Genomic DNA, 10,742 nt, shown 5'->3' with positions numbered 1-10,742 from the left:
CACACACACAAACGCTACATACTTCCTGTATCGGTCAATCTTCCTCTCCTAACCACCTTAGGAAGCTGTCGGTTTCCAACACACGTTCATTCTTTCTCTCCATGTTTCGATCTCTAAGTCTCTCAACTACACAACCCCTTTTTCCACTATGTTACCAAATGTATTTACCTCACACACCCACCATTGCACCCCATGTCGAGCTCTCTCTCTCTCTCCCCCCTCTCCCTGTCACCCTCTCGCGCTAAATACATGCATTGCCTATCTAGCCCCCCCAACCTCTCATGCGCACGCACGCATATTGTATATCTAGGTCACTCCCTCGAGACTGACTCACTCTTTCTTCCGCATGGCGGGCCACACTCGCTCAATCTCGCTCTCTTTATCCGAGTCTCGTTTAACCTTGTTTTCTTTCACACACAAATGATATATCTCCCTGTTCGGGCCTCGATCGACACACTCTATACTCTCTCACACAGATTGTCTATCTAGGTCAGTCCATCCAAGCCGCCGCCACTCTTTCGACCTCATGGTGGGCCACGCTCACTCAATCTCTCTCTCTCTCTCCACATGTCTCGATTGACCTTGCTCTTTCTCGGACAAAAACGATATATCACCATGTTTGAGCCCAATTCGACCTATCCACATTGTATACTCTCTCACGCACATCGTCTATCTAGGTCACTCTCTCCAACCCGTCTCACTCTTTCGATCGCACGGCGACCCTATGTGATCGGCTGACCTTGATTCCTCCCACGCACAAAATATATCTACACGTCTGTGACTGGATCATCTCTCAAGCTCTATCTTAGAGCCCTCACCCTTGCCAAAAAGCTCAATCGGACAATATCTCTCCAGAGCATATATATTTGTTCAATGAATGTTGGACCACACTCACTTTGTCTCTCTATCTATATGTCTCTCGATTGACCTCGCTTTCTCACACCGTATCTTCCACGCGTTGAAGCTACTACCTCTCCATCCCTCGCAAAGCCGGAGCTATTTACATTGCGAGGGGCACTCCAACCTTGGATTAATTTGTGTAGGCATTTGTTCCGGTCGGTTTAGATTATATTTTCATAGCATTCGGCCCACAACTACTCCAAACATCGTTGCAACCCACGCAACTCCCGTAGTTGATTTCCCTCTGGCTCGGTCTTTGCTCTCTCGCACGTCCTTTCTCATCTTTAACGTCGCACCATGGTATTATTGAAAAAACTATGTTGTTCTCTTTAATTATTATAAATAAGCTACAAAACTACACACCGATAGTCCACTTGGAATGGAACAAATTTCGACCCACAAATTAAAGTGCTACAAACTACACACCAAGGGGCCCACATGTCATGAAACAAATTTGGACCCATATACAAATTAAAAAAATAAAGGACGAGGATCGAACATGCGACCGGGCCTTCAAGCCGCACGTCAATAGGCAACATACGTAGAATAGCAATGTTTGTTGTACCCCTTTGTTCACATAATGTTTTTATATTACCACAGCCTAATTAATGGATAACATGTAATATTATTTTTAATACTATTTGCCTTCACTTACTGGCGGGTTCCATGTGTGCTCTCTCTCTCCCCTCCCCTTCTGCGTTTAGACGCACGGGCAAACAGGAAGAACTTGCGGGCGATGTTGCCGTTGACCATATCTGGACGTGTTCACAGGTCACGGCACCAGTTTCATGTACTAGCAGCACTAGTCAGTGTGTACATGCAATGCACGTTAATTTGGAAGTATATTAAGTGCATGCGAATATTAACTACTAGGATATTATTTGCGTGTTGTCATGTGATTAGCACTATTTTTGGCATGAAATTAACTGCATGCTAAACGTGTTGAGCACTCGACATTGAAGCAGTATAGGTCGTTGGATGACAAGGAATACATGTGGCTTGATGACGTTTTATATTTAATTTGATACAGCTCTAGCAAAACATTCAATCGATCAAACCATACATTTCGTTCAGTCTGACTCCGACTTCAAATTATACGATGATCAATATAAAATAAACGGAAATGATAAACGTTCGGATTTTAAGCATGGCAATCTGAACATTTTTCATGGCAAATTTATATTACGCGGCGGTGGCGGGGGCGTCTCGTGGTGGGAAGCGGCTCCTCTGCCGTGCTCTGTGTGTCGTCGGGCCACTGACCGACGGCGACGGCGGCGTCTTGCACCATTGTTGGCGTACTCCTGGACGTTGGCCTAGGTTCAAGGAAGGCCAAAATGTTCTGTACTTCGGAGCGAGTCAACTGGCGGGAGGAGGCGACTGGCGTTGGTGCAAGGAAGCGGTCGACGGCGGCCATCCATGCCGTTGAGGGGGGCACTGGCACCCGTGCGGGGACAGGCGCTGTCAACGGCGCGGCGGAGACATTCGTGTGCACGGGCACCGGCATGGGCGCGCACGTCAATGCACGCGCAGGCGCATGCGCTGGCAGGTGCACGGGCACCGGAACGGGCGTGTGCGTCAGTGCACGTGCAGGCGCATGCGCTGGCAGGTGCACGGGGATGGGCGCTGGCGCAGTCGGGGCGACGGGAGCCGGAACGGGAGCGCGGACAGGCGCGGCGTCTTCCCGCAAGGCCAGTTCAAGCTCGTCCCAAAGCGCCTTATGTTCTTGAGACTCCGGCTGGGTGTCTTCCTCAGGAAACTGGAACATTAAGGGCAGACCATCGTGATGCGGCATGGCATACGTTTAGGTCAGGCTAGTTGGAGGTAGACGACAGGAGAATCGGAGAGGAAGAGAGAGGATTGTGGCGATACCGGGTAATGCGGGGTTGATTTTAAACTATGGCACCGACGACATTAAAAGTGAGAGCAGTTGGGACGACGGTGGGCGGCGGAGCCTGGTCAAAGGGCTCGCCTCCCGGTGAGCCTGCACAGCGGTTTGCTCGCACGCCTCCCTGACAGCCGGCGCAGCGGTCTGCTCGCACGCCTCCCGTCGACTCACACGCTTGCTCGGACGGCACCTGCCGATGAGAAGCTGGGACGCGTGGTGGCACGTAAACGCCCACGGTTTCAATAGTGAAAGTGTTTGCCTTAACGTGACAGGTCTTTCTTTGTTCCAAAAACCTTGGCTCTTCATTTTTGCAACTTGTCATAAGCAGCTTGTCTCGAATTGAAGAAAAAATTTACGAAGTAATATTTGTGCCATATCACGTGACCATGCTTAGTTTCAAGAATTTATGCTCACTTTTGGATTTTCTGAAATTTAAGATCCAGGATTCCAAACAATATCATAACCTGCATCATGCAATAAATTTTCAAGCCATACATCTGTCCTGTTGTATTTCTTAAGAAAGGATTTGGTCAAACATTTTTCTTAGTTAGACTTCAGACAAGTTATATATGCAGAGTAAAAGGATAATCCCTCCGTACCAGTGCATTGCCTGATATATTAACTCAAGTACTAGGCACGAACAAACGGGATCCATTCTGTGCTCATCCTGGTGTAGTAGTAGTACTAGGCAATGCAGTTGACGGGTGACCTTGACGAGCGGTGACCGAGGGAATTGAACCGTGCTCAGCATGGTAGGTAACGTTGTCTAGTTACTAAAGCATCCCTCCGTTGTTCATCGGTAGTCATTATGGACCGAGGACATGAGGGGAATTTCCTACGGCTGGAATTCTGGCCGCCAGATATTTTGACTTGAAACACTGAGGCTCGACTGGTTGGGGTTGCCTAATGTGCGTACCACGCACGCCATCGAAGGACACGAGCCCGGTTTTTTTAGGATCAACACGAGCCAAGGTCTGGCTGGTACGCCGTTGGGTCCTACCATTCGAGAATACGAAAGGAACCTTTTAAATTTCCGAACGAATCTATGTGTATTACAATACCCGTATTTTCCTTGCAAATACTAATCTCAACGTGGTAATTGATTTATGATGAGTTGTTGAATTAGAGTGAGTTTTTGATATAATGATCTCAACGTGGATTTCACATTTCATGGTATCCCTAGTAAGTTTTCCAATGCAAATTGAAATTTAAAAGATGAACAATATGGAGGTGAGAAAACTTTGTATGTATCAAGCATATGACCACACACACACACAGAGACACACACGCACGAACACAACAACAATCCAATAAGTATAGTGCATCTATTTTTCCAAACCATGCATGTATGACACGAATTCAAAAATACTCCTTCTTTTCCTAAATATTAGTCTTTTAGAGAGTTCAACAAGTGACTACATACGGAGCAAAATGAGTGAATCTAGACTCTAAAATACGTCTATATACATCCGTATGTGCCAGTCCATTTGAAGCCTCTAAAAAGACTAATATTTAGGAACGAAGGGAGCAAAATGTAAGACATCCATGTGTTGGGGAACATAGCAGAAATTCAAAATTTTCCTACGTGTCACCAAGATCTATCTATGGAGAAACTAGCAACGAGGGGAAGGAGAGTGCATCTACATACCCTTGTAGATCGCTATGCGGAAGCGTTCAAGAGAACGGGTTGAAGGAGTCGTACTCGTCGTGATCCAAATCACCGGAGATCCTAGTGCCGAACGGACGGCACCTCCGCGTTCAACACACGTACAACCCGGTGATGTCTCCCATGCCTTGATCCAGCAAGGAGAGAGGGAGAGGTTGAGGAAGACTCCATCCAGCAGCAGCACAATGGCGTGGTGGTGGTGGAGGAGCATGGTACTCCAGCAGGGCTTCGCCAAGCACCGCAAGAGACGAGGAGGGAGAGGGGTAGGGCTGCGCCAAGAAGGAGAGGAACTCGTGTGTGTTGGGCAGCCCAAACCTCAAGTATATATAGGGGAAGGGGAGGGGCTGCGCTCCCACCTAGGGTTCCCTCCCTAGGGGTGGCGGCAGCCCCCAGATCCCATCTGGGTGGCGGCCACAAGGGGGAGAGGGGGAGGCGCACCTGGGGTGGGCCTTAGGGCCCATCTGCCCTAGGGTTTGCCCCCCTTCCCTCTTGGAGGTGCCTTGGGCCTTGGTGGGGGGGCGCACCAGCCCACCTGGGGCTGGTCCCCTCCCACACTTGGCCCATGCAGCCCTCCGGGGCTGGTGGCCCCACTTGGTGGACCCCCGGACCTCTCCGGTGGTCCCGGTACACTACCGATAAAACCCGAAACCTTTCCGGTGACCAAAACAGGACTTCCCATATATAAATCTTTACCTCCAGACAATTCCGAAACTCCTCGTGACGTCCAGGATCTCATCCGGGACTCCGAACAACATTCGTTAACCACGTATATCTATGTTGGGGAACGTTGCAGAAAACAAAAATTTTCCTACGGTTTCACCAAGATCCATCTAGGAGTTCATCTAGCAATGAGTGATTAGATGCATCTACGTACCTTGTAGATCGCGAGCGGAAGCGTTCAAAGAACGGGGATGATGTAGTCAAACACGACGTGATCCAAATCACCGATGATCTTAGCACCGAACGGACGATGCCTCCGCGTTCAACACACGTACGGAACGGATGACGTCTCCTCCTTTCTTGATCCAGCAAGGGGGAAGAGAGGTTGATGAAGATCCAGCAGCACGACGGCGTGGTGGTGGATGCAGGGCGTCACAGTAGCAGGGCTTCGCCTATACTATGAGAGAGAGACGTAACGGGGAGAGAGGAAGCACCAAAGGCTGAGGTATAAAATCCCTCCTCTCCCCCACTATATATAGGAGGGCCAAGGGGGGTGGTGCGCAGCCTAGGAGATCCAATCTCCTAGGTGCGGCGGCCAGGGGAGGTTTCCCTCCCCCCCAAGGCACTCAGGGGTGCCTTCCACTAGTGGGACTCCTCCCCCATGGAAACCCTAGGCGCATGGGCCTATAGGGGCTGGTGCCCTTGGCCCATATAGGCCAAGGCGCACCCCCTACAGCCCATGTGGCCCCCCGGGATAGGTGGCCCCACCCGGTGGGCCCCCGGGACCCCTCCGGTGGTCCCGGTACAATACTGATAACCCCGAAACTTGTCCCGATGGCCGAAACAGCACTTCCTATATATAATTCTTTACCTCCGGACCATTCCGGAACTCCTCGTGACGTCCGGGATCTCATCCGGGACTCTGAACAACATTAGGGTTACTGCATATACATATCTTCACAACCCTAGCGTCACCGAACCTTAAGTGTGTAGACCCTACGGGTTCGGGAGACAAGCAGACATGACCGAGACGACTCTCCAGTCAATAACCAACAGCGGGATCTGGATACCCATGTTGGCTCCCACATGCTCCACGATGATCTCATCGGATGAACCACGATGTCGAGGATTTAATCAACCCCGTATACAATTCCCTTTGTCAATCGGTATGTTACTTGCCCGAGACTCGATCGTTGGTATCCCAATACCTTGTTCAGTCTCGTTACCGGCAAGTCACTTTACTCGTACCGTAACGCATGATCCCGTGATCAACCACTTAGTCACCTTGAGCTCATAATGATGATGCATTACCGAGTGGGCCCAGTGATACCTCTCCGTTATCCAGAGTGACAAATCCCAGTCTCGATCCGTGTCAACCCAACAGACACTTTCGGAGATACCTGTAATGCACCTTTATAGTCACCCAGTTACGTTGTGACGTTTGATACACCCAAAGCACTCCTACGGTATCCGGGAGTTACACGATCTCATGGTCAAAGGAAAAGATACTTGACATTGGAAAAGCTCTAGCAAACGAACTACACGATCTTTGTGCTATGCTTAGGATTGGGTCTTGTCCATCACATCATTCTCCTAATGATGTGATCCCGTTATCAATGACATCCAATGTCCATAGCCAGGAAATCATGACTATCTGTTGATCAACGAGCTAGTCAACTAGAGGCTTACTAGGGACATATTATGGTCTATGTATTCACACGTGTATTACGATTTCCGGATAATACAGTTATAGCATGAATAAAGACAATTATCATGAACAAAGAAATATAATAATAATGCTTTTATTATTGCCTCTAGGGCATATTTCCAACAATCTATTCCTTATAACCCTAGCGTCATCGAACCTTAAGTGTGTAGACCCTACGGGTTCGGGAACCATGCAGACATGACCGAGATGTTCTCCGGTCAATAACCAACAGCGGGATCTGGATACCCATGTTGGTTCCTACATGTTCCACGATGATCTCATTGGATGAACCACGATGTCGAGGATTCGATCAATCCCGTATACAATTCCCTTTGTCTAGCGGTACGATACTTGCCCGAGATTCGATTGTCGGTATCCCGATACCTTGTTCAATCTCGTTACTGGCAAGTCTCTTTACTCATTCCGTAACACATCATCTCGTGGTCAACTCCTTGGTCACATTGTGCACATTATGATGATGTCCTACCGAGTGGGCCCAGAGACACCTCTCCGTTTACACGGAGTGACAAATCCCAGTCTCGATTCGTGCCAACCCAACAGACACTTTCGGAGATACCCGTAGTGCACCTTTATAGCCACCCAGTTACGTTGTGACGTTTGGCACACCCAAAGTATTCCTACGGTATCCAGGAGTTGCACAATCTCATGGTCTAAGGAAATGATACTTGACATTAGAAAAGCTTTAGCAAACGAACTACACGATCTATGTGCTAGGCTTAGGGTTGGGTCTTGTCCATCACATCATTCTCCCAATGATGTGATCCCGTTATCAATGACATCCAATGTCCATGGTCAGGAAACCGTAACCATCTATTGATCAACGAGCTAGTCAACTAGAGGCTTACTAGGGACATGGTGTTGTCTATGTATCCACACATGTATATGAGTTTCCTATCAATACAATTCTAGCATGGATAATAAACGATTATCATGAACAAGGAAATATAATAATAATCAATTTATTATTGCCTCTAGGGCATATTTCCAACACCATGGTCCTCAGTTCAATATTTAAAATGAACATGAAACTGAAACATGAATATTAAGTCTAGTACTACAGTACATGCAAATGTTGTGTTTAGGCGGAGGTATGATTGTCGGGGGTCAACCCCTCGACCTTAGATAAAATTGTGGAGCTCTGTTTAGGTTTGTTTAGATTATATTTGTCCCCACCCTCCCAACCACCGATTGGTTGTGCACCCCCCACCCCTCCTCCCCGGGAGAATATCATGTGCCCCCATACCTTAGATGCTATATGCCGATACGAGTTGCTTGGAGCTTGTAGATCTGAGATATAGCAGCTCACATGATGTGTCTTAATATTTTTGCAGGAAACCTTGATGAGTTTGAGAATTGCACACAATTTGTACAAAAACTACTTAGATGCCCTTTAATCCCATGCCCAACGACCTCGAAGCTCGTATCACCGTAGCATCTAAGATGAAGGAGGACATCATATTCTCCTGTATGTAAGAATATCATGTGCTACCACACCTTAGATGCTTTGGTGATACAAGCTCTTCGGAGGCGTTGGATTTGTGACCCAACACCTCCTCGGTGGTTCGAATGGTTTTTGCAAAAAAGCCCCAAAAGAGTTCGGCCACTGGTTACAAGCACAAAGACTACTCAGATGCCATTGGATCTCAGATCAAACGACCTCCAAGCTCATATCACCGTAGCATCCAAGCTGCGATAGCACCTTATGTTTTCTCGCACGGGAGAGTATGAGGTTCTCCCGCACCGTAGATTCTATGGTGATACGAGTTCATTGAGATCTAACGGCCCATAGTAGGAGGTTTGAATGTTTTTGCAATATACGGCTGATAGAGTTTGGGAAATGCGCAGAAAGTACAACTACTACGCATGTGCCATCTGATCACTGATCATACGACCTAGATGCTCATATCACCGTAGCGGGTAATTAAGCTACGGGGAGCACCTAATATGAGCACCAGGGAGCCGTTGGATCGAAGATGCAGCGGCACACACGAGGCCTGAATGTTTTATTTGCAAAAAAACCTTTGGAGAGTTTGGAAATTGCGCATAATTACAAAGACTACTCCCAAGCCATTGGATCTCACTTCCAATGGTGTAAAAACTCGTATCACCATAGTATCTAAGCTGCGAGGTGGATGTGATATTCTATGCTGCTATCATTTTTGTTCATAAACTTGCAAAATACGTGTAACTCGTGCCGTTACTTGTCTAACCGTGCAAAGTGTTTGTTCAAAAAAACCATCCTACACTGAAATATCGGAACAACACACGGGGGTCCCACTTGTCATTAATCAAATTTGGACCTAAAACTAACAAATCTAAAAGACGAGATTCGAACTGGCAACCTGGACTACAAAGCGTAAGTCGATAGCTTGAAAAAACGAACGGTTGTTGGCTTTGTCCCATAACTTGATTTTATACAGTACTTGCGTTGAGTAGAGTAGAGGGAGTGCCTTGTCAACACGTGCATGACCGTTGTCTCACTTACTGGTGGGTCCCAGGTCTGCGATCTCAATCTCTCTTCTCTCCATCGTCTAACCTTTGCATGGGCACACACGAAGAGCGGCGCTAGCTTGCCGTGGTGTTATTACAACTAAAAAAAGCTTGGAAAATAGAAGAATCGCCTAGAACAAGAGACGTTGTGGATGGTCGAGACGGAGCTAACCACATCTATCCTCCGTGCCACATTTGCATGATGAAGCTGTGTGGCTAGTGGGGTGTTTTTGACCGACTGGCTGGGTCCCGAGGTCGAACCATAGGTACTACGTCTGATACAGTATATTTTTACACGCACATTTTTCCTCCGGGCCGAGACGTGGCATACCCTACCGCGCGGTTTCGGGGTCCTCCCGGGTGGTGCACGCATATATTCTTCCTGACGTGGGACGCCCTACCGCGCGTTTTCCGGGTCCTCCTTGGTCGTAGCGCTGAAGAAAGTAAATGATTCATCAAATCACGAAAGACCACCTTTCTCGCCGAGTACATCAGTGAAGCACAGTGGCTAGCTAGTTGGGCTAGTTCGACCGATTAGCTAGGCCGCCGCCACATTTGTTTTTTCACCCCTTTTTTATCTACTTGCCGGCAGGTAAATTTAAATATCCACCGCGGCGTTGCTCTGGTGTTTGGGTGCGGCAGGATTTTTAAATTTTTGATTGACGGGAGCAGGCGCGGCAGATTTTTAATTTTTTGATTGACGGGAGCAGGCGCGGCAGCAATTAGTCACGATGACTCCGCCTGTAAAAACCCACTGCTCCCTCCACCTTCCTGTAGATTGCATTGCCTTTCAGCCATTTCGCCCCCTTTGCTTCCTCTCCCCATTGCTTCTACCTGGTGCCATGGCAGCGCAGCAGATCACGGAGTCCGAGGTGAGGCTCCTGACACAGGAGCTCCATGCCAAGGATGCGGAGCTCAGGGCCAAGGACGTGGAGCTCCATGAGCTCACGGAGGAGAGGAGTGCCATGCTCCTCCGTTATGTGCGGGAGTTCACAGAGCTTCAAAAGCGGCAATCGTCCACCACAAAGATGCTCGAGGCATCGGTAGCGTTGCTGCAGAAAGCGGGAGATATGATAGGCCGTCAGGGGAGCCGGCTAGAGCGCGAGCGGGCCGATCGTGACGAGGTCCAGGATCGCCTCAGCCACTTGGTGAACCAAGTTGCCACACATGTGTTGCGGCTGCGCGATGCCTACCATCGTGCCAGCGCGACGATGCCGGCCGTCGGGCTAAACCCGTTCGACCACCCGGTCGACTTCAACAAGCTGCGGCTTCCTGACCTGGACCCCTTTTTCACCTATATCTCCGAGGAGCTGAGCCGTCTCCACGCGATGGTGGGTGCTGAGCTGGACAAGGAGGGGTTGCAGGCTGCCGTCGCCGTCGCCATTGCCGGGCGAATCCTTTCAGGGCTCCGT

This window comes from Triticum urartu, chromosome 7A (genome assembly GCF_056163025.1).
Source record: "Triticum urartu cultivar PI428250 chromosome 7A, HENAU_Tu73, whole genome shotgun sequence".
NCBI lineage: Eukaryota > Viridiplantae > Streptophyta > Magnoliopsida > Poales > Poaceae > Triticum > Triticum urartu.
Note: the sequence above shows the minus strand (reverse complement) of the source record.